The following is a 22,932-nucleotide window of genomic DNA, read 5'->3' on the forward strand; positions in this document are numbered from 1 at the left end:
ATGGTCAGGTTTTTCAGCTCAGCTGACTAAGCTGGAGAACCAAAGTCCACATTCCAAATGCCTTTGGGTCCAGAAAAGAAGTTTGCCTAATCACTAAACACTTACAGCGATGGTCAGGTTTTTCAGCTCAGCTGACTAAGCTGGAGAACCAAAGTCCACATTCCAATTGCCTTTGGGTCCAGAAAAGAAGTTTGCCTAAACACTTACAGCAATGGTCAGCAGGTATTGCTGGTCAGCTCATACAGAATTTGCACTATAGGCACTGCAGCAAAACTTTACCTATGTAGGACCAGCAAACCAACTCACCTAACATCTTCAGGCTAAGGTCTTCAGGTTCTCCTGGTTGACTCACAAAGAGTGAAGAAAAAGAGCTCCCGTTCAAGGTGTTGCACCTAAACTGTGCTTTCTATTGACAGATTTCACGTACGGCTGCCAGAGGGGCAAGGCGTGGCAAGAGCTTTGAGTTTACCTGACTGTGAAAAAGTTAAAGGTAAGCACTGTTTCTGCCCGGTTTCGAACCGGGGACCTTTCGCGTGTAAGGCGAACGTGATAACCACTACACTACAGAAACCCATTTTCACAGCTCAGCTGTGTCTTGCAAACCGAAAGTCTACATTAATGTACGATGGGTGAATAAGGCAGCTGAAAGTGACTGTGGCAAAAATCACTAGCATGTGCACAGTGTTTCTGCCCGGTTTCGAACCGGGGACCTTTCGCGTGTTAGGCAAACGTGATAACCACTACACTACAGAAACCCACCTTGATGGATTTTTGCAGGTTGGGTGGTCAGAGGTTGGGGTCACCATATTAGCTATTTTTTGTTTCTGGTAATTTCATAACCTGAGTCCAGTTTACCGTCCTTGCAAATTATACTCTTGGGTAATGAAGAAAACAAGGAAGAAAGCCCATCTCAGATGACTAACTTGATGCAAAGAACATGCTGAAAACAGCCAGTACTGGCAAGATACACTGAGTCCTGGATATCACCTCTAGCTTTTCCACACACGTTTATCACCAGGTCAGCTGAAAACATACACCAATGGTCGTCAGGTTTTCCAGCTCAAGTGACTAAGCATGAGAACCAAAGTCCACATTCCAAATGCCTTTGGGTCCAGAAAAGAAGTTTGCCTAATCACTAAACACTTACAGCGATGGTCAGGTTTTTCAGCTCAGCTGACTAAGCTGGAGAACCAAAGTCCACATTCCAATTGCCTTTGGGTCCAGAAAAGAAGTTTGCCTAAACACTTACAGCAATGGTCAGCAGGTATTGCTGGTCAGCTCATACAGAATTTGCACTATAGGCACTGCAGCAAAACTTTACCTATGTAGGACCAGCAAACCAACTCACCTAACATCTTCAGACTAGGGTCTTCAGGTTCTCCTGGTTGACTCACAAAGAGTGAAGAAAAAGAGATCCCGTTCAAGGTGTTACACCTAAACTGTGCTTTCTATTGACAGATTTCACGTACGGCTGCCAGAGGGGCAAGGCGTGGCAAGAGCTTTGAGTTTGCCTGACTGTGAAAAAGTTAAAGGTAAGCACTGTTTCTGCCCGGTTTCAAACCGGGGACCTTACGCATGTAAGGCGAACGTGTTAACCACTACACTACAGAAACCCATTTTTACAGCTTAGCTGTGTCTTGCAAACCAAAAGTCTACGCTAATGTACACTGCGTGAATAAGGCAGCTGAAAGTGACTGTGGCAAAAATCACTAGCATGTGCACAGTGTTTCTGCCCGGTTTCGAACCGGGGACCTTTCGCGTGTTAGGCGAACGTGATAACCACTACACTACAGAAACCCACCTTGATGGATATTTGCGGGTTGGGTGGTCGGAGGTTGGGGTCACCATATTAGCTATTTTTTGTTTCTGGTTATTTGATAACCTGAGTCCAGTTTACCGTCCTTGCAAATTATACTCTTGGGTAATGAAGAAAACAAGGAAGAAAGCCCATCTCAGATGACTAACTTGATGCAAAGAACATGCTGAAAACAGCCAGTACTGGCAAGATACACTGAGTCATGGATATCACCTCTAGCTTTTCCACACACTTTTATCACCAGGTCAGCTGAAAACATACACCAATGGTCGTCAGGTTTTCCAGCTCAAGTGACTAAGCATGAGAACCAAAGTCCACATTCCAAATGCCTTTGGGTTCAGAAAAGAAGTTTGCCTAATCACTAAACACTTACAGCGATGGTCAGGTTTTTCAGCTCAGCTGACTAAGCTGGAGAACCAAAGTCCACATTCCAATTGCCTTTGGGTCCAGAAAAGAAGTTTGCCTAAACACTTACAGCAATGGTCAGCAGGTATTGCTGGTCAGCTCATACAGAATTTGCACTATAGGCACTGCAGCAAAACTTTACCTATGTAGGACCAGCAAACCAACTCACCTAACATCTTCAGACTAGGGTCTTCAGGTTCTCCTGGTTGACTCACAAAGAGTGAAGAAAAAGAGATCCCGTTCAAGGTGTTACACCTAAACTGTGCTTTCTATTGACAGATTTCACGTACGGCTGCCAGAGGGGCAAGGCGTGGCAAGAGCTTTGAGTTTGCCTGACTGTGAAAAAGTTAAGGGTAAGCACTGTTTCTGCCCGGTTTCGAACTGGGGACCTTTCGCGTGTAAGGCGAACGTGATAACCACTACACTACAGAAACCCATTTTCACAGCTCAGCTGTGTCTTGCAAACCGAAAGTCTACATTAATGTACGATGGGTGAATAAGGCAGCTGAAAGTGACTGTGGCAAAAATCACTAGCATGTGCACAGTGTTTCTGCCCGGTTTCGAATCAGGGACCTTTCGCGTGTTAGGCAAACGTGATAACCACTACACTACAGAAACCCACCTTGATGGAGTTTTGCGGGTTGGGTGGTCAGAGGTTGGGGTCACCATATTAGCTATTTTTTGTTTCTGGTAATTTCATAACCTGAGTCCAGTTTACCGTCCTTGCAAATTATACTCTTGGGTAATGAAGAAAACAAGGAAGAAAGCCCATCTCAGATGACTAACTTGATGCAAAGAACATGCTGAAAACAGCCAGTGCTGGCAAGATACACTGAGTCATGGATATCACCTCTAGCTTTTCCACACACGTTTATCACCAGGTCAGCTGAAAACATACACCAATGGTCGTCAGGTTTCCTGACAGACTCCATGGCAGCCTACGTGTGGGTTTAGTCCCGCCTCCATTACCCTATAGGACGATACTCCCATAAATCTTTGCTCCCTGCCACAGGCCGTGTTCTTTTTTTGTCCTCCTCCATAGGACTTAACATGTGTCTTTTTACCCTGAAGACTTACTTTTTTCTACGTTACAGACCGGCCGTGCGACTTGGAAGTCGTAAATTTCCGATAAGCTCTAGCTACTAGCGGAGTATGGAAAAGGGGCATATGGAAGAGGCGCTGAAGAGGTGTATGCCTAGTCACTGACAGGTGAAACCGCGTTTGAGTCATGAACCTTGCTACTAGCAGGTGACTGTTCGCCCCCAACGTCCCCCCCCCTCCTTCTGAAGTCCGGCGTGTGTGGGGAACTACCTCGGCTGGTGTCCGTCTTCTGGAGTGGCGAGCCGTTTTCTTTCCATGGCAGCCTGTATTTGTTTGTTGTTGCTTTCTTTTTTTAGGTTTGCAGTGTCCCTTCGTTTTCATTTCCCCCATACAGCGCCGTGCGGTGTATCTGGCTGTTTGGGCGGCTGGTTTCCGTGCGTTCCAGCCGCCCAGTTACTTCCTTGTTTCGCCGCTCGGTCGTTCTGCGCATGCGCGAGACCGGAGCGAGGACGAGGCTTGGTTCGCGCATGCACGATGCGGGCTTCGCGCATGCGCACTAGCGTTTTAGTGACGAAAATCGTGACGTCACTTTGGCGGCGAATTTAAAAACAGAAAACAGCTGGTAGTATGCCTGGGATGTTTGTAAGCCTGCAACATCATTCCTGAGCTCTGTTTCTTCAGTGTTAAGGTATGTGTCTTTATGGGATCAGTTTTTTCTCTGCCTCCTTAGCTGTTTTTTCTGTGTTTAAATTAGGCTGTTTCTTTCTCTAGCCCTATGGATCCTGGGGATGCCTCACCGCCTGCTAGTGGCCAGCCCTCTCGGAGAAGGTACTTCTTTTGGGGTTACCTACCGGGGGGGGGGGGAAGCAGTGAAACATTAGGGAATGTTCCACTAACACTGCTGGTTTGTTCTACAGCCCTTCTAGGTCTACTCAACGACGAAGTTCTCACCGAGGAAGTGACTCGTCTAAGTCCCACCGCCGGCATTCCTCTTCCAGGTCCAGACGACATGATTCTCCTGCGAGAACCAGTCTTCGTAGCCGGGAATCTTCCCGCCCTTCATCAGCTCACCCATGTCACGTAGCTGAAGGTGTATGCTGGGGGTGCAAGACGCAGGTTCCTGCTGACAAGTCCCTTTGTGATGCCTGTTATATCAAAGCGACGGGTGAAAGGAGTGACTCTGACCAACAGCTAAGGTCTATGGTGGAAAGATTGGTTAAGGACAGTCTTAAGAAGTTTGAAGCCCCCCAGTTGTCTCCCATAGAGTCTCCAAGGTCTCCAGGGAGGGATGCTCAGGCCCAGGACACTTGGGATTCCTCGCTGCCTAGCCATCCATCTGCTGTCCTTTCAGAGAGTGAATCTGAAGAGGAAGAGTCTGGTTCAGGTTTTGACTTTGCCCTGCTCCCTCCCTTGGTCAAAGCCATTAAGGAAACACTGAGCTGGGAAGAGCCGGTAGTGGCCCCGGCAAAACAAAGACATTTTTTCAAACAATTGAAGAAAGAGCGTATTAGCTTCCCCTTCCTCTCAGAACTGGGAGAAGTAATTTCAGATGAGTGGAGCAAGGTAGAGAAAAAGAATTCTCTTCTATCTAAAATTCAGAGACTTTATCCTTTCAAGGAAGAAGAAGTTAAGAATTTGGAGTCTACTCCTCTAGTGGACGCAGCAGTAATGCGATTGGGCAGACATGTTACCCTTCCCCTGGAAGACACAGTCTCTTTTAAGGACGCTTTGGATAGAAGAATTGATTCTGACCTAAAGCGGATCTACCTTACGGCCGGGATGGCCTGCAAGCCGGCTTTGGCCGTAGCGGCTCTGTCTAGAGCAATGGAAGTTTGGTCCAATAATGTTGACGATTCACTCAGGAATGTTTCTGAAGATCTGGCCAGGAGTTCTCCTATTCAGGAATTGAGACTGGCTTCAGCTTTTCTGGGAGAGGCCTCGATCGACATTATCCGTCTGGTGGCTCGAGTTATGCTCTCCTCTGTAACTGCCAAGCGTGCCCTTTGGCTCCGTCCTTGGTTAGCCGATCCCGCTTCTAAGCAGGTTTGGTGCCGTATTCCTTTTGATGGTTCTTCCCTTTTTGGCAATAAGCTGGATAGTGCCATAACTCGAGCCACTGGAGGTAAGTCGGGGTTTCTTCCCCAGGATAGACGCCTGCAGGGTCAAAGAAGATCGTTCCCTAGGAAGCAGGTTCAAGATCGTGCTAGGGAGGCGCGCACTTACAGGCCTGGACGAGAATTTTCTAGATCTTGGAGGTCCAGACAGACATCTCTCAAGAAGTCTGCGAAAGGCAATTCAATGGGGGAAAAGGAGCCGACTAAGTCCTTTTGAGATCAAGCCCGTCCAGGCGGTCCGGGTAGGAGCACGTTTGTTCCACTTTCGACACGTTTGGGCGGCCTTGATCCAGGATTTTTGGACCGTCAAGACGGTTTCTTCCGGACACACGTGGACATTCAGCAGTGTACCCAAACTCAAGTTTGTTCCCACATCCATTCCAAAGTCAGAAGAAGAAAGACAAATTCTTCTAGCTTACATAAAATCTTTGTTGGATCAAGGCGCCGCTATTCCTGTTCCAGATGTCCAGCGCGGCAGGGGAATGTATTCACCTCTTTTCCTGGTCCAGAAGAAGAACGGTACTTGGAGACCCGTAATAGACCTGACGCATCTAAATCGCTACATAAAAAAGGAAAAGTTCAAAATGGAAACGCTGTCCACGATCCAACAATCAGTGCAGCCAGGGGACTGGCTTGTCTCAATAGACCTCAAAGACGCCTATTTTCACGTCCCAGTGGCCGCAGAGTTCCAACAGTTTCTCCGTTTTTCCATTGGCCAGTTCCATTTACAGTTTACTTGCCTTCCTTTCGGTCTGTCAACCTCCCCTCGCACTTTCTCGAAAGTCCTTCTGGCAGTCGTAGCCTTGTTGAGAATCAGAAAGATCCGGATTCATCATTATCTAGACTATCTGCTTCTTCTCGCTCAGGACAAGGATTGTCTCTTGAGCCACAGGGATCAAGTCATCGCAACCCTCAAGGAATTCGGTTGGCTCCTGAATTTAGAGAAGAGCCAGTTGGTTCCTACGCAGTCTCTCGTGTTCCTCGGTGCCCTGTTCAACACAGCAAGAGGTACCATCTCTCTGCCCGAGGAGAAAATTGCAGTAATACGAGACAGGATCCACCTAGCTCTCTCCTCTTCTCGTCTCAGTGCTCTTCATTGCCTAAAGATCATAGGCACCATGGTGTCTACTATACCCATGGTGAAGTGGGCACAATGGAGGGTGCGCCCCTTTCAGGTGGGGTTTCTCCGTCAATGGTCGGGAGAAAAGGCCCAGTCCATCGAAGTTTCTCAGACCATGAGAGGTTCCCTCCTTTGGTGGCTTCGTCGGGAGAATCTACTGAATTGTCACTCTCTTCTGCCAATCAAATGGATCTCAGTAACATCAGATGCCAGCAACAAAGGCTGGGGGGCACATTGTCTTTCGGAAGTGGCCCAGGGCGTTTGGGACTTTCCCTCTCGGGGAATAGTGTCGAATGTGTTGGAACTACGAGCAGCCTTCCTAGCGCTGTTGGCGTTTCCACATCTGATAGTGGGTGCATCCGTAGTCCTCAGGCTGGACAATACGACTGCGGTCGCATACGTGAGGAAGCAAGGGGGCACCAGAAGTCGGTCTTTGCTGAAGGAAGTGGAGCCAATAATGCGTTGGGCTCAGAGGAACCTGTCCAACCTAACAGCAGCCTATGTACCCGGAGTCCTCAATGTCCAGGCGGACTTTCTATCACGAGTCCACTTGGACAACAACGAATGGACCCTTCACGAAGAGGTGTTTCAGTGGGTTCTATCCCTGGGGATGTCTCCAGAAGTGGACCTTTTCGCCTCTCGTTTCAACAAGAAGCTAACAAAGTTCTATTCGAGGTTCAAGGATCCGCAGGCCTACGGGATAGATGCCCTAACAGAGCAGTGGCGATTCCACAAGGCATATGCCTTTCCCCCAATGCCAATCATCTTCCAATTCCTGAAGAGACTCAGATGGGAAGGAGTAGAAGTATTGGCAATAATCCCGTATTGGCCCAACAGGCCCTGGTTTCCTCTCCTATCCCTCCTCAGCTTTCGAGACCCGGTTCCTCTTCCGTCCAGACGGGACCTTCTCTCCCAAGGGTCGGTTCTCCATCCATGTCCGGCTCAGCTCCGGTTGAAGGTCTGGTTCTTGAGAGGGGAAGGCTGGAAGCTCTAGGGTGTCCTAAGGAAGCCATTCCTACTCTCCTAAGTGCAAGGAGAAGAAGCACTAATAAGGTGTATGAACGAATCTGGGCCAAGTTTGTTTATTATGTGTCCTCCAGAACCAGTTCCTATGTTTCACCCACAGTTCAAGATGTGTTGGGGTTCCTGCAATCTGGCTTGGACTTACCTTTATCAGTTAGCTCCCTTCGGGTTCAAGTTTCAGCTATTTCCGCTTTTACAGGGGTTCAGTGGGCCAGCCATGCCCTCATTCAGCAGTTTTTCAAGGGTGCAGTAAGATTGAGACCCCAAAGGAAACCCAGATTCCCCAAATGGGATCTTCCTCTAGTCCTGGACTTCTTTTCTCTGCTCAGTATGGATCTCTCCATCCGAGAACTTACCTTGAAAACCGCGTTCCTGGTGGCGGTCACCTCAGCGAAACGAGTTTCGGAGATTCAAGCTCTGGGAGCCAAGGAGCCTTTTCTAACCTTTTTTCCGGATAGAGTGGTCCTAGTTCCAATGTTAGGGTCAAACCCTAAGGTCACTTCAGTCTTTCATAATAATCAGGAAATCTCTCTACCCTTATTCAGATCCTCGGATTCCTCAGAAATTCATCCTCTTGACGTGGGAAGCTCTTTAAAGCTCTACTTGGAAGCTACAGCTCCGTTCCGGCAGTCGGACTTCCTGTTCGTTCTGTTCTGTGGTAAGAACAAGGGCACTAGAGCATCAGTCAGGGCAATTGCAGCTTGGATAGTTCAAGAAATCCAGTGGGCATACAGAGATAAGGGCTTGGCTCCTCCTCAGGCGGTGACGGCACATTCGACCAGAAGTCTTTCTACCTCGTGGGCGGCTTCTCGCCATGTGGCTCCTGACGTGATATGCAGGGCAGCCTCGTGGTCTTCCATTCACACCTTTATGTCTCATTATTGTGTTGAGCCAGCGGCCTTATCCTCAGTTGATTTTGGTGTTAAAGTTTTGTCAGTTGACGGTGTCAAATAAATCTTTGTTAAGCAGCATTTTTGCCCACCCGGGTGTGTCTTGGCGAGATATTTCCCACACGTAGGCTGCCATGGAGTCTGTCAGGAAAACGGGAAAATTTATGTCAAATACTTACCGTAATTTTCCTTTCCTGATGGACTCCATGGCAGCAGGAGTTCCCTCCCAAATGGCTGGAGTAGGATAGTTACCGAACACGGCCTGTGGCAGGGAGCAAAGATTTATGAGAGTATCGTCCTATAGGGTAATGGAGGCGGGACTAAACCCACACGTAGGCTGCCATGGAGTCCATCAGGAAAGGAAAATTACGGTAAGTATTTGACATAAATTTTCCGTTTTTCCAGCTCAAGTGACTAAGCATGAGAACCAAAGTCCACATTCCAAATGCCTTTGGGTCCAGAAAAGAAGTTTGCCTAATCACTAAACACTTACAGCGATGGTCAGGTTTTTCAGCTCAGCTGACTAAGCTGGAGAACCAAAGTCCAAATTCCAATTGCCTTTGGGTCCAGAAAAGAAGTTTGCCTAAACACTTACAGCAATGGTCAGCAGGTATTGCTGGTCAGCTCATACAGAATTTGCACTATAGGCACTGCAGCAAAACTTTACCTATGTAGGACCAGCAAACCAACTCACCTAACATCTTCAGACTAGGGTCTTCAGGTTCTCCTGGTTGACTCACAAAGAGTGAAGAAAAAGAGATCCCGTTCAAGGTGTTGCACCTAAACTGTGCTTTCTATTGACAGATTTCACGTACGGCTGCCAGAGGGGCAAGGCATGGCAAGAGCTTTGAGTTTGCCTGACTGTGAAAAAGTTAAAGGTAAGCACTGTTTCTGCCCGGTTTCAAACCGGGGACCTTACGCGTGTAAGGCGAACGGGTTAACCACTACACTACAGAAACCCATTTTTACAGCTTAGCTGTGTCTTGCAAACCAAAAGTCTACGTTAATGTACACTGCGTGAATAAGGCAGCTGAAAGTGACTGTGGCAAAAATCACTAGCATGTGCACAGTGTTTCTGCCCGGTTTCGAACCGGGGACCTTTGGCGTGTTAGGCGAACGTGATAACCACTACACTACAGAAACCCATCTTGATGGATTTTTGCGGGTTGGGTGGTCGGAGGTTGGGGTCACCATATTAGCTATTTTTTGTTTCTGGTTATTTGATAACCTGAGTCCAGTTTACCGTCCTTGCAAATTATACTCTTGGGTAATGAAGAAAACAAGGAAGAAAGCCCATCTCAGATGCCTAAGTTGATGCAAAGAACATGCTGAAAACAGCCAGTACTGGCAAGATACACTGAGTCATGGATATCACCTCTAGCTTTTCCACACACTTTTATCACCAGGTCAGCTGAAAACATACATCAATGGTCGTCAGGTTTTCCAGCTCAGCTGACTAAGCAGGAGAACCAAAGTCCACATTCCAAATGCCTTTGGGTCCAGAAAAGAAGTTTGCCTAATCACTAAACACTTACAGCGATGGTCAGGTTTTTCAGCTCAGCTGACTAAGCTGGAGAACCAAAGTCCACATTCCAATTGCCTTTGGGTCCAGAAAAGAAGTTTGCCTAAACACTTACAGCAATGGTCAGCAGGTATTGCTGGTCAGCTCATACAGAATTTGCACTATAGGCACTGCAGCAAAACTTTACCTATGTAGGACCAGCAAACCAACTCACCTAACATCTTCAGACTAGGGTCTTCAGGTTCTCCTGGTTGACTCACAAAGAGTGAAGAAAAAGAGATCCCGTTCAAGGTGTTGCACCTAAACTGTGCTTTCTATTGACAGATTTCACGTACGGCTGCCAGAGGGGCAAGGCGTGGCAAGAGCTTTGAGTTTGCCTGACTGTGAAAAAGTTAAAGGTAAGCACTGTTTCTGCCCGGTTTCGAACCGGGGACCTTTCGCGTGTAAGGCGAACGTGATAACCACTACACTACAGAAACCCATTTTCACAGCTCAGCTGTGTCTTGCAAACCGAAAGTCTACGTTAATGTACGATAGGTGAATAAGGCAGCTGAAAGTGACTGTGGCAAAAATCACTAGCATGTGCACAGTGTTTCTGCCCGGTTTCGAACCAGGGACCCTTCGCGTGTTAGGCGAACGTGATAACCACTACACTACAGAAACCCACCTTGAGAGATCTTTGCGGGTTGGGTGGTCGGAGGTTGGGGTCACCATATTAGCTATTTTTTGTTTCTGGTTATTTGATAACCTGAGTCCAGTTTACCGTCCTTGCATATTATACTCTTGGGTAATGAAGAAAACAAGGAAGAAAGCCCATCTCAGATGCCTAACTTGATGCAAAGAACATGCTGAAAACAGCCAGTACTGGCAAGATACACTGAGTCATGGATATCACCTCTAGCTTTTCCACACACTTTTATCACCAGGTCAGCTGAAAACATACACCAATGGTCGTCAGGTTTTCCAGCTCAGGTGACTAAGCAGGAGAACCAAAGTCCACATTCCAAATGCCTTTGGGTCCAAAAAAGAAGTTTGCCTAATCACTAAACACTTACAGCGATGGTCAGGTTTTTCAGCTCAGCTGACTAAGCTGGAGAACCAAAGTCCACATTCCAATTGCCTTTGGGTCCAGAAAAGAAGTTTGCCTAAACACTTACAGCAATGGTCAGCAGGTATTGCTGGTCAGCTCATACAGAATTTGCACTTTAGGCACTGCAGCAAAACTTTACCTATGTAGGACCAGCAAACCAACTCACCTAACATCTTCAGGCTAGGGTCTTCAGGTTCTCCTGGTTGACTCACAAAGAGTGAAGTAAAAGAGATCCCGTTCAAGGTGTTGCACCTAAACTGTGCTTTCTATTGACAGATTTCACGTACGGCTGCCAGAGGGGCAAGGCGTGGCAAGAGCTTTGAGTTTGCCTGACTGTGAAAAATTTAAGGGTAAGCACTGTTTCTGCCCGGTTTCGAACTGGGGACCTTTCGCGTGTAAGGCGAACGTGATAACCACTACACTACAGAAACCCATTTTCACAGCTCAGCTGTGTCTTGCAAACCGAAAGTCTACATTAATGTACGATGGGTGAATAAGGCAGCTGAAAGTGACTGTGGCAAAAATCACTAGCATGTGCACAGTGTTTCTGCCCGGTTTCGAACCAGGGACCCTTCGCGTGTTAGGCGAACGTGATAACCACTACACTACAGAAACCCACCTTGAGAGATCTTTGCGGGTTGGGTGGTCGGAGGTTGGGGTCACCATATTAGCTATTTTTTGTTTCTGGTTATTTGATAACCTGAGTCCAGTTTACCGTCCTTGCATATTATACTCTTGGGTAATGAAGAAAACAAGGAAGAAAGCCCATCTCAGATGCCTAACTTGATGCAAAGAACATGCTGAAAACAGCCAGTACTGGCAAGATACACTGAGTCATGGATATCACCTCTAGCTTTTCCACACACTTTTATCACCAGGTCAGCTGAAAACATACACCAATGGTCGTCAGGTTTTCCAGCTCAGGTGACTAAGCAGGAGAACCAAAGTCCACATTCCAAATGCCTTTGGGTCCAAAAAAGAAGTTTGCCTAATCACTAAACACTTACAGCGATGGTCAGGTTTTTCAGCTCAGCTGACTAAGCTGGAGAACCAAAGTCCACATTCCAATTGCCTTTGGGTCCAGAAAAGAAGTTTGCCTAAACACTTACAGCAATGGTCAGCAGGTATTGCTGGTCAGCTCATACAGAATTTGCACTTTAGGCACTGCAGCAAAACTTTACCTATGTAGGACCAGCAAACCAACTCACCTAACATCTTCAGGCTAGGGTCTTCAGGTTCTCCTGGTTGACTCACAAAGAGTGAAGTAAAAGAGATCCCGTTCAAGGTGTTGCACCTAAACTGTGCTTTCTATTGACAGATTTCACGTACGGCTGCCAGAGGGGCAAGGCGTGGCAAGAGCTTTGAGTTTGCCTGACTGTGAAAAATTTAAAGGTAAGCACTGTTTCTGCTCGGTTTCGAACCAGGGACCTTTCGCGTGTAAGGCGAACGTGATAACCACTACACTACAGAAACCCATTTTCACAGCTCAGCTGTGTCTTGCAAACCGAAAGTCTACGTTAATGTACGATGGGTGAATAAGGCAGCTGAAAGTGACTGTGGCAAAAATCACTAGCATGTGCACAGTGTTTCTGCCCGGTTTCGAACCAGGGACCTTTCACGTGTTAGGCTAACGTGATAACCACTACACTACAGAAACCCACCTTGAGAGATCTTTGCGGGTTGGGTGGTCGGAGGTTGGGGTCACCATATTAGCTATTTTTTGTTTCTGGTTATTTGATAACCTGAGTCCAGTTTACCGTCCTTGCATATTATACTCTTGGGTAATGAAGAAAACAAGGAAGAAAGCCCATCTCAGATGCCTAACTTGATGCAAAGAACATGCTGAAAACAGCCAGTACTGGCAAGATACACTGAGTCATGGATATCACCTCTAGCTTTTCCACACACTTTTATCACCAGGTCAGCTGAAAACATACACCAATGGTCGTCAGGTTTTCCAGCTCAGGTGACTAAGCATGAGAACCAAAGTTCACATTCCAAATGCCTTTGGGTCCAGAAAAGAAGTTTGCCTAATCACTAAACACTTACAGCGATGGTCAGGTTTTTCAGCTCAGCTGACTAAGCTGGAGAACCAAAGTCCACATTCCAATTGCCTTTGGGTCCAGAAAAGAAGTTTGCCTAAACACTTACAGCAATGGTCAGCAGGTATTGCTGGTGAGCTCATACAGAATTTGCACTATAGGCACTGCAGCAAAACTTTACCTATGTAGGACCAGCAAACCAACTCCCCTAACATCTTCAGGCTAGGGTCTTCAGGTTCTCCTGGTTGACTCACAAAGAGTGAAGAAAAAGAGCTCCCGTTCAAGGTGTTGCACCTAAACTGTGCTTTCTATTGACAGATTTCACGTACGGCTGCCAGAGGGGCAAGGCGTGGCAAGAGCTTTGAGTTTGCCTGACTGTGAAAAAGTTAAAGGTAAGCACTGTTTCTGCCCGGTTTCGAACCGGGGACCTTTCGCGTGTAAGGCAAACGTGATAACCACTACACTACAGAAACCCATTTTTACAGCTCACCTGTGTCTTGCAAACCGAAAGTCTACGTTAATGTACGATGGGTGAATAAGGCAGCTGAAAGTGACTGTGGCAAAAATCACTAGCATGTGCACAGTGTTTCTGCTCGGTTTCGAACCGGGGACCTTGCGCGTGTTAGGCGAACGTGATAACCACTACACTACAGAAACCTATTTTCACAGCTCACCTGTGTCTTGCAAACCGAAAGTCAACGTTAATGTACGATGGGTGAATAAGGCAGCTGAAAGTGACTGTGGCAAAAATCACTAGCATGTGCACAGTGTTTCTGCCCGGGGACCTTTCGCATGTTAGGCGAACGTGATAACCACTACACTACAGAAACCCACCTTGATGGATTTTTGCGGGTTGGGTGGTCGGAGGTTGGGGTCACCATATTAGCTATTTTTTGTTTCTGGCTATTTGATAGCCTGAGTCCAGTTAACCGTCCTTGCAAATTATACTCTTGGGTAATGAAGAAAACAAGGAAGAAAGCCCATCTCAGATGCCTAACTTGATGCAAAGAACATGCTGAAAACAGCCAGTACTGGCAAGATACACTGAGTCATGGATATCACCTCTAGCTTTTCCACACACTTTTATCACCAGGTCAGCTGAAAACATACACCAATGGTCGTCAGGTTCTCCAGCTCAGGTGACTAAGCAGGAGAACCAAAGTCCACATTCCAAATGACTTTGGGTCCAGAAAAGAAGTTTGCCTAATCACTAAACACTTACAGCGATGGTCAGGTTTTTCAGCTCAGCTGACTAAGCTGGAGAACCAAAGTCCACATTCCAATTGCCTTTGGGTCCAGAAAAGAAGTTTGCCTAAACACTTACAGCAATGGTCAGCAGGTATTGCTGGTCAGCTCATACAGAATTTGCACAATAGGCACTGCAGCAAAACTTTACCTATGTAGGACCAGCAAACCAACTCACCTAATATCTTGAGGCTAGGGTCTTCAGGTTCTCCTGGTTGACTCACAAAGAGTGAAGTAAAAGAGATCCCGTTCAAGGTGTTGCACCTAAACTGTGCTTTCTATTGACAGATTTCACGTACGGCTGCCAGAGGGGCAAGGCGTGGCAAGAGCTTTGAGTTTGCCTGACTGTGAAAAAGTTAAAGGTAAGCACTGTTTCTGCCCGGTTTCGAACCGGGGACCTTTCGCGTGTAAGGCGAACGTGATAACCACTACACTACAGAAACCCATTTTCACAGCTCAGCTGTGTCTTGCAAACCGAAAGTCTACGTTAATGTACGATAGGTGAATAAGGCAGCTGAAAGTGACTGTGGCAAAAATCACTAGCATGTGCACAGTGTTTCTGCCCGGTTTCGAACCAGGGACCCTTCGCGTGTTAGGCAAACGTGATAACCACTACACTACAGAAACCCACCTTGAGAGATCTTTGCGGGTTGGGTGGTCGGAGGTTGGGGTCACCATATTAGCTATTTTTTGTTTCTGGTTATTTGATAACCTGAGTCCAGTTTACCGTCCTTGCATATTATACTCTTGGGTAATGAAGAAAACAAGGAAGAAAGCCCATCTCAGATGCCTAACTTGATGCAAAGAACATGCTGAAAACAGCCAGTACTGGCAAGATACACTGAGTCATGGATATCACCTCTAGCTTTTCCACACACTTTTATCACCAGGTCAGCTGAAAACATACACCAATGGTCGTCAGGTTTTCCAGCTCAGGTGACTAAGCAGGAGAACCAAAGTCCACATTCCAAATGCCTTTGGGTCCAGAAAAGAAGTTTGCCTAATCACTAAACACTTACAGCGATGGTCAGGTTTTTCAGCTCAGCTGACTAAGCTGGAGAACCAAAGTCCACATTCCAATTGCCTTTGGGTCCAGAAAAGAAGTTTGCCTAAACACTTACAGCAATGGTCAGCAGGTATTGCTGGTCAGCTCATACAGAATTTGCACTTTAGGCACTGCAGCAAAACTTTACCTATGTAGGACCAGCAAACCAACTCACCTAACATCTTCAGGCTAGGGTCTTCAGGTTCTCCTGGTTGACTCACAAAGAGTGAAGTAAAAGAGATCCCGTTCAAGGTGTTGCACCTAAACTGTGCTTTCTATTGACAGATTTCACGTACGGCTGCCAGAGGGGCAAGGCGTGGCAAGAGCTTTGAGTTTGCCTGACTGTGAAAAATTTAAAGGTAAGCACTGTTCCTGCTCGGTTTCGAACCAGGGACCTTTCGCGTGTAAGGCGAACGTGATAACCACTACACTACAGAAACCCATTTTCACAGCTCAGCTGTGTCTTGCAAACAAGGAAGAAAGCCCATCTCAGATGCCCAACTTGATGCAAAGAACATGCTGAAAACAGCCAGTACTGGCAAGATACACTGAGTCATGGATATCACCTCTAGCTTTTCCACACACTTTTATCACCAGGTCAGCTGAAAACATACACCAATGGTCGTCAGGTTTTCCAGCTCGGGTGACTAAGCATGAGATCCAAAGTTCACATTCCAAATGCCTTTGGGTCCAGAAAAGAAGTTTGCCTAATCACTAAACACTTACAGCGATGGTAAGGTTTTTCAGCTCAGCTGACTAAGCTGGAGAACCAAAGTCCACATTCCAATTGCCTTTGGGTCCAGAAAAGATGTTTGCCTAAACACTTACAGCAATGGTCAGCAGGTATTGCTGGTCAGCTCATACAGAATTTGCACTTTAGGCACTGCAGCAAAACTTTACCTATGTAGGACCAGCAAACCAACTCACCTAACATCTTCAGGCTAGGGTCTTCAGGTTCTCCTGGTTGACTCACAAAGAGTGAAGAAAAAGAGATCCCGTTCAAGGTGTTGCACCTAAACTGTGCTTTCTATTGACAGATTTCACGTACGGCTGCCAGAGGGCAAGGCGTGGCAAGAGCTTTGAGTTTGCCTGACTGTGAAAAAGTTAAGGGTAAGCACTGTTTCTGCCCGGTTTTGAACCAGGGACCTTTCGCGTGTAAGGCGAACGTGATAACCACTACACTACAGAAACCCATTTTCACAGCTCAGCTGTGTCTTGCAAACCGAAAGTCTACGTTAATGTACGATGGGTGAATAAGGCAGCTGAAAGTGACTGTGGCAAAAATCACTAGCATGTGCACAGTGTTTCTGCCCGGTTTCGAACCGGGGACCTTTCGCGTGTTAGGTGAACATGATAACCACTACACTACAGAAACCCACCTTGATGGATTTTTGCGGGTTGGGTGGTCGGAGGTTGGGTTCACCATATTAGCTATTTTTTGTTTCTGGCTATTTGATAACCTGAGTCCAGTTTGCCGTCCTTGCAAATTATACTCTTGGGTAATGAAGAAAACAAGGAAGAAAGCCCATCTCAGATGACTAACTTGATGCAAAGAACATGCTGAAAACAGCCAGTACTGGCAAGATACACTGAGTCATGGATATCACCTCTAGCTTTTCCACACACTTTTATCACCAGGTCAGCTGAAAACATACACCAATGGTCGTCAGGTTTTCCAGCTCAAGTGACTAAGCATGAGAACCAAAGTCCACATTCCAAATGCCTTTGGGTCCAGAAAAGAAGTTTGCCTAATCACTAAACACTAAACACTTACAGCGATGGTCAGGTTTTTCAGCTCAGCTGACTAAGCTGGAGAACCAAAGTCCACATTCCAATTGCCTTTGGGTCCAGAAAAGAAGTTTGCCTAAACACTTACAGCAATGGTCAGCAGGTATTGCTGGTGAGCTCATACAGAATTTGCACTATAGGCACTGCAGCAAAACTTTACCTATGTAGGACCAGCAAACCAACTCCCCTAACATCTTCAGGCTAGGGTCTTCAGGTTCTCCTGGTTGACTCACAAAGAGTGAAGAAAAAGAGCTCCCGTTCAAGGTGTTGCACCTAAACTGTGCTTTCTATTGACAGATTTCACGTACGGCTGCCAGAGGGGCAAGGCGTGGCAAGAGCTTTGAGTACAGAAACCCATTTTTACAGCTCACCTGTGTCTTGCAAACCGAAAGTCTACGTTAATGTACGATGGGTGAATAAGGCAGCTGAAAGTTCTCCAGCTCAGGTGACTAAGCAGGAGAACCAAAGTCCACATTCCAAATGACTTTGGGTCCAGAAAAGAAGTTTGCCTAATCACTAAACACTTACAGCGATGGTCAGGTTTTTCAGCTCAGCTGACTAAGCTGGAGAACCAAAGTCCACATTCCAATTGCCTTTGGGTCCAGAAAAGAAGTTTGCCTAAACACTTACAGCAATGGTCAGCAGGTATTGCTGGTCAGCTCATACAGAATTTGCACTATAGGCACTGCAGCAAAACTTTACCTATGTAGGACCAGCAAACCAACTCACCTAGCATCTTCAGGCTAGGGTCTTCAGGTTCTCCTGGTTGACTCACAAAGAGTGAAGAAAAAGAGCTCCCGTTCAAGGTGTTGCACCTAAACTGTGCTTTCTATTGACAGATTTCACGTACGGCTGCCAGAGGGGCAAGGCGTGGCAAGAGCTTTGAGTTTGCCTGACTGTGAAAAAGTTAAAGGTAAGCACTGTTTCTGCCCGGTTTCGAACCGGGGACCTTTCGCGTGTAAGGCGAACGTGATTACCACTACACTACAGAAACCCATTTTCACAGCTCAGCTGTGTCTTGCAAACCGAAAGTCTACGTTAATGTACGATGGGTGAATAAGGCAGCTGAAAGTGACTGTGGCAAAAATCACTAGCATGTGCACAGTGTTTCTGCCCGGTTTCGAACCAGGGACCTTTCGCGTGTTAGGCGAACGTGATAACCACTACACTACAGAAACCCATTTTCACAGCTCAGCTGTGTCTTGCAAACCGAAAGTCTACGTTAATGTACGATGGGTGAATAAGGCAGCTGAAAGTGACTGTGGCAAAAATCACTAGCATGTGCACAGTGTTTCTGCCCGGTTTCGAAGCAGGGACCTTTCGCGTGTTAGGCGAACGTGATAACCACTACACTACAGAAACCTATTTTCACAGCTCACCTGTGTCTTGCAAACCGAAAGTCAACGTTAATGTACGATGGGTGAATAAGGCAGCTGAAAGTGACTGTGGCAAAAATCACTAGCATGTGCACAGTGTTTCTGCCCGGTTTCGAACCAGGGACCTTTCGCGTGTTAGGCGAACGTGATAACCACTACACTACAGAAACCCATTTTCACAGCTCAGCTGTGTCTTGCAAACCGAAAGTCTACGTTAATGTACGATGGGTGAATAAGGCAGCTGAAAGTGACTGTGGCAAAAATCACTAGCATGTGCACAGTGTTTCTGCCCGGTTTCGAAGCAGGGACCTTTCGCGTGTTAGGCGAACGTGATAACCACTACACTACAGAAACCTATTTTCACAGCTCACCTGTGTCTTGCAAACCGAAAGTCAACGTTAATGTACGATGGGTGAATAAGGCAGCTGAAAGTGACTGTGGCAAAAATCACTAGCATGTGCACAGTGTTTCTGCCCGGGGACCTTTCGCATGTTAGGCGAACGTGATAACCACTACACTACAGAAACCCACCTTGATGGATTTTTGCGGGTTGGGTGGTCGGAGGTTGGGGTCACCATATTAGCTATTTTTTGTTTCTGGCTATTTGATAGCCTGAGTCCAGTTTACCGTCCTTGCAAATTATACTCTTGGGTAATGAAGAAAACAAGGAAGAAAGCCCATCTCAGATGCCTAACTTGATGCAAAGAACATGCTGAAAACAGCCAGTACTGGCAAGATACACTGAGTCATGGATATCACCTCTAGCTTTTCCACACACTTTTATCACCAGGTCAGCTGAAAACATACACCAATGGTCGTCAGGTTCTCCAGCTCAGGTGACTAAGCAGGAGAACCAAAGTCCACATTCCAAATGACTTTGGGTCCAGAAAAGAAGTTTGCCTAATCACTAAACACTTACAGCGATGGTCAGGTTTTTCAGCTCAGCTGACTAAGCTGGAGAACCAAAGTCCACATTCCAATTGCCTTTGGGTCCAGAAAAGAAGTTTGCCTAAACACTTACAGCAATGGTCAGCAGGTATTGCTGGTCAGCTCATACAGAATTTGCACAATAGGCACTGCAGCAAAACTTTACCTATGTAGGACCAGCAAACCAACTCACCTAATATCTTGAGGCTAGGGTCTTCAGGTTCTCCTGGTTGACTCACAAAGAGTGAAGTAAAAGAGATCCCGTTCAAGGTGTTGCACCTAAACTGTGCTTTCTATTGACAGATTTCACGTACGGCTGCCAGAGGGGCAAGGCGTGGCAAGAGCTTTGAGTTTGCCTGACTGTGAAAAAGTTAAAGGTAAGCACTTTTTCTGCCCAGTTTCAAACCGGGGACCTTTCGCATGTAAGGCGAACGTGATAACCACTACACTACAGAAACCCATTTTCACAGCTCAGCTGTGTCTTGCAAACCGAAAGTCTACGTTAATGTACGATGGGTGAATAAGGCAGCTGAAAGTGACTGTGGCAAAAATCACTAGCATGTGCACAGTGTTTCTGCCCGGTTTCGAACCAGGGACCTTTCGCGTGTTAGGCCAACGTGATAACCACTACACTACAGAACCCCACCTTGATGGATTTTTGCGGGTTGGGTGGTCAGAGGTTGGGATCACCATATTAGCTATTTTTTGTTTCTGGCTATTTGATAACCTGAGTCCAGTTTACCGTCCTTGCAAATTATACTCTTGGGTAATGAAGAAAACAAGGAAGAAAGCCCATCTCAGATGCCTAACTTGATGCAAAGAACATGCTGAAAACAGCCAGTACTGGCAAGATACACTGAGTCATGGATATCACCTCTAGCTTTTCCACACACTTTTATCACCAGGTCAGCTGAAAACATACATCAATGGTCGTCAGGTTTTCCAGCTCAGCTGACTAAGCAGGAGAACCAAAGTCCACATTCCAAATGCCTTTGGGTCCAGAAAAGAAGTTTGCCTAATCACTAAACACTTACAGCGATGGTCAGGTTTTTCAGCTCAGCTGACTAAGCTGGAGAACCAAAGTCCACATTCCAAATGCCTTTGGGTCCAGAAAAGAAGTTTGCCTAAACACTTACAGCAATGGTCAGCAGGTATTGCTGGTGAGCTCATACAGAATTTGCACTATAGGCACTGCAGCAAAACTTTACCTATGTAGGACCAGCAAACCAACTCCCCTAACATCTTCAGGCTAGGGTCTTCAGGTTCTCCTGGTTGACTCACAAAGAGTGAAGAAAAAGAGCTCCCGTTCAAGGTGTTGCACCTAAACTGTGCTTTCTATTGACAGATTTCACGTACGGCTGCCAGAGGGGCAAGGCGTGGCAAGAGCTTTGAGTTTGCCTGACTGTGAAAAAGTTAAAGGTAAGCACTGTTTCTGCCCGGTTTCGAACCGGGGACCTTTCGTGTGTAAGGCGAACGTGATAACCACTACACTACAGAAACCCATTTTCACAGCTCAGCTGTGTCTTGCAAACCAAAAGTCTACGTTAATGTACGATGGGTGAATAAGGCAGCTGAAAGTGACTGTGGCAAAAATCACTAGCATGTGCACAGTGTTTCTGCCCGGTTTCAAACCAGGGACCTTTCGCGTGTTAGGCGAACGTGATAACCACTACACTACAGAAACCCACCTTGAGAGATCTTTGCGGGTTGGGTGGTCGGAGGTTGGGGTCACCATATTAGCTATTTTTTGTTTCTGGTTATTTGATAACCTGAGTCCAGTTTACCGTCCTTGCATATTATACTCTTGGGTAATGAAGAAAACAAGGAAGAAAGCCCATCTCAGATGCCTAACTTGATGCAAAGAACATGCTGAAAACAGCCAGTACTGGCAAGATACACTGAGTCATGGATATCACCTCTAGCTTTTCCACACACTTTTATCACCAGGTCAGCTGAAAACATACACCAATGGTCGTCAGGTTTTCCAGCTCAGGTGACTAAGCATGAGAACCAAAGTTCACATTCCAAATGCCTTTGGGTCCAGAAAACAAGTTTGCCTAATCACTAAACACTTACAGCGATGGTCAGGTTTTTCAGCTCAGCTGACTAAGCTGGAGAACCAAAGTCCACATTCCAATTGCCTTTGGGTCCAGAAAAGAAGTTTGCCTAAACACTTACAGCAATGGTCAGCAGGTATTGCTGGTGAGCTCATACAGAATTTGCACTATAGGCACTGCAGCAAAACTTTACCTATGTAGGACCAGCAAACCAACTCCCCTAACATCTTCAGGCTAGGGTCTTCAGGTTCTCCTGGTTGACTCACAAAGAGTGAAGAAAAAGAGCTCCCGTTCAAGGTGTTGCACCTAAACTGTGCTTTCTATTGACAGATTTCACGTACGGCTGCCAGAGGGGCAAGGCGTGGCAAGAGTTTTGAGTTTGCCTGACTGTGAAAAAGTTAAAGAAAAGCACTGTTTCTGCCCGGTGACCTTTCGCGTGTAAGGCGAACGTGATAACCACTACACTACAGAAACCCATTTTTACAGCTCACCTGTGTCTTGCAAACCGAAAGTCTACGTTAATGTACGATGGGTGAATAAGGCAGCTGAAAGTGACTGTGGCAAAAATCACTAGCATGTGCACAGTGTTTCTGCCCGGGGACCTTTCGCGTGTTAGGCGAACGTGATAACCACTACACTACAGAAACCCACCTTGATGGATTTTTGCGGGTTGGGTGGTCGGAGGTTGGGGTCACCATATTAGCTATTTTTTGTTTCTGGCTATTTGATAGCCTGAGTCCAGTTTACCGTCCTTGCAAATTATACTCTTGGGTAATGAAGAAAACAAGGAAGAAAGCCCATCTCAGATGCCTAACTTGATGCAAAGAACATGCTGAAAACAGCCAGTACTGGCAAGATACACTGAGTCATGGATATCACCTCTAGCTTTTCCACACACTTTTATCACCAGGTCAGCTGAAAACATACACCAATGGTCGTCAGGTTCTCCAGCTCAGGTGACTAAGCAGGAGAACCAAAGTCCACATTCCAAATGACTTTGGGTCCAGAAAAGAAGTTTGCCTAATCACTAAACACTTACAGCGATGGTCAGGTTTTTCAGCTCAGCTGACTAAGCTGGAGAACCAAAGTCCACATTCCAATTGCCTTTGGGTCCAGAAAAGAAGTTTGCCTAAACACTTACAGCAATGGTCAGCAGGTATTGCTGGTCAGCTCATACAGAATTTGCACAATAGGCACTGCAGCAAAACTTTACCTATGTAGGACCAGCAAACCAACTCACCTAATATCTTGAGGCTAGGGTCTTCAGGTTCTCCTGGTTGACTCACAAAGAGTGAAGTAAAAGAGATCCCGTTCAAGGTGTTGCACCTAAACTGTGCTTTCTATTGACAGATTTCACGTACGGCTGCCAGAGGGGCAAGGCGTGGCAAGAGCTTTGAGTTTGCCTGACTGTGAAAAAGTTAAAGGTAAGCA

General features: G+C 46.5%; 15 non-coding genes across 15 annotated transcripts; all 15 read right to left on the reverse strand.

The window, feature by feature from the left end:
* Positions 1-498: 498 nt before the first annotated feature.
* On the reverse strand, positions 499-571 carry TRNAV-UAC (transfer RNA valine (anticodon UAC)). The gene has a single exon. It is a non-coding gene; the product is annotated as a tRNA-Val (tRNA).
* Positions 572-1,540: 969 nt separating this feature from the next.
* Positions 1,541-1,613, reverse strand: TRNAV-UAC (transfer RNA valine (anticodon UAC)). The gene has a single exon. It is a non-coding gene; the product is annotated as a tRNA-Val (tRNA).
* A 111-nt stretch (positions 1,614-1,724) lies between these two features.
* Positions 1,725-1,797, reverse strand: TRNAV-AAC (transfer RNA valine (anticodon AAC)). Its single transcript has one exon. It is a non-coding gene; the product is annotated as a tRNA-Val (tRNA).
* A 785-nt stretch (positions 1,798-2,582) lies between these two features.
* Positions 2,583-2,655, reverse strand: TRNAV-UAC (transfer RNA valine (anticodon UAC)). Its single transcript has one exon. It is a non-coding gene; the product is annotated as a tRNA-Val (tRNA).
* A 6,640-nt stretch (positions 2,656-9,295) lies between these two features.
* Positions 9,296-9,368, reverse strand: TRNAV-UAC (transfer RNA valine (anticodon UAC)). Its single transcript has one exon. It is a non-coding gene; the product is annotated as a tRNA-Val (tRNA).
* A 969-nt stretch (positions 9,369-10,337) lies between these two features.
* On the reverse strand, positions 10,338-10,410 carry TRNAV-UAC (transfer RNA valine (anticodon UAC)). The gene has a single exon. It is a non-coding gene; the product is annotated as a tRNA-Val (tRNA).
* A 969-nt stretch (positions 10,411-11,379) lies between these two features.
* On the reverse strand, positions 11,380-11,452 carry TRNAV-UAC (transfer RNA valine (anticodon UAC)). The gene has a single exon. It is a non-coding gene; the product is annotated as a tRNA-Val (tRNA).
* A 969-nt stretch (positions 11,453-12,421) lies between these two features.
* On the reverse strand, positions 12,422-12,494 carry TRNAV-UAC (transfer RNA valine (anticodon UAC)). Its single transcript has one exon. It is a non-coding gene; the product is annotated as a tRNA-Val (tRNA).
* A 969-nt stretch (positions 12,495-13,463) lies between these two features.
* Positions 13,464-13,536, reverse strand: TRNAV-UAC (transfer RNA valine (anticodon UAC)). The gene has a single exon. It is a non-coding gene; the product is annotated as a tRNA-Val (tRNA).
* Positions 13,537-14,678: 1,142 nt separating this feature from the next.
* TRNAV-UAC (transfer RNA valine (anticodon UAC)) lies at positions 14,679-14,751 on the reverse strand. Its single transcript has one exon. It is a non-coding gene; the product is annotated as a tRNA-Val (tRNA).
* Positions 14,752-15,720: 969 nt separating this feature from the next.
* TRNAV-UAC (transfer RNA valine (anticodon UAC)) lies at positions 15,721-15,793 on the reverse strand. Its single transcript has one exon. It is a non-coding gene; the product is annotated as a tRNA-Val (tRNA).
* A 678-nt stretch (positions 15,794-16,471) lies between these two features.
* On the reverse strand, positions 16,472-16,544 carry TRNAV-UAC (transfer RNA valine (anticodon UAC)). The gene has a single exon. It is a non-coding gene; the product is annotated as a tRNA-Val (tRNA).
* A 1,518-nt stretch (positions 16,545-18,062) lies between these two features.
* TRNAV-UAC (transfer RNA valine (anticodon UAC)) lies at positions 18,063-18,135 on the reverse strand. Its single transcript has one exon. It is a non-coding gene; the product is annotated as a tRNA-Val (tRNA).
* A 1,694-nt stretch (positions 18,136-19,829) lies between these two features.
* Positions 19,830-19,902, reverse strand: TRNAV-UAC (transfer RNA valine (anticodon UAC)). Its single transcript has one exon. It is a non-coding gene; the product is annotated as a tRNA-Val (tRNA).
* A 969-nt stretch (positions 19,903-20,871) lies between these two features.
* TRNAV-UAC (transfer RNA valine (anticodon UAC)) lies at positions 20,872-20,944 on the reverse strand. The gene has a single exon. It is a non-coding gene; the product is annotated as a tRNA-Val (tRNA).
* Positions 20,945-22,932: the final 1,988 nt, after the last annotated feature.

This window comes from Lithobates pipiens, unplaced genomic scaffold (assembly GCF_037356315.1).
Source record: "Lithobates pipiens isolate NorthernLeopardFrog02 unplaced genomic scaffold, aLitPip1_a1.2 Scaffold_8, whole genome shotgun sequence".
NCBI lineage: Eukaryota > Metazoa > Chordata > Amphibia > Anura > Ranidae > Lithobates > Lithobates pipiens.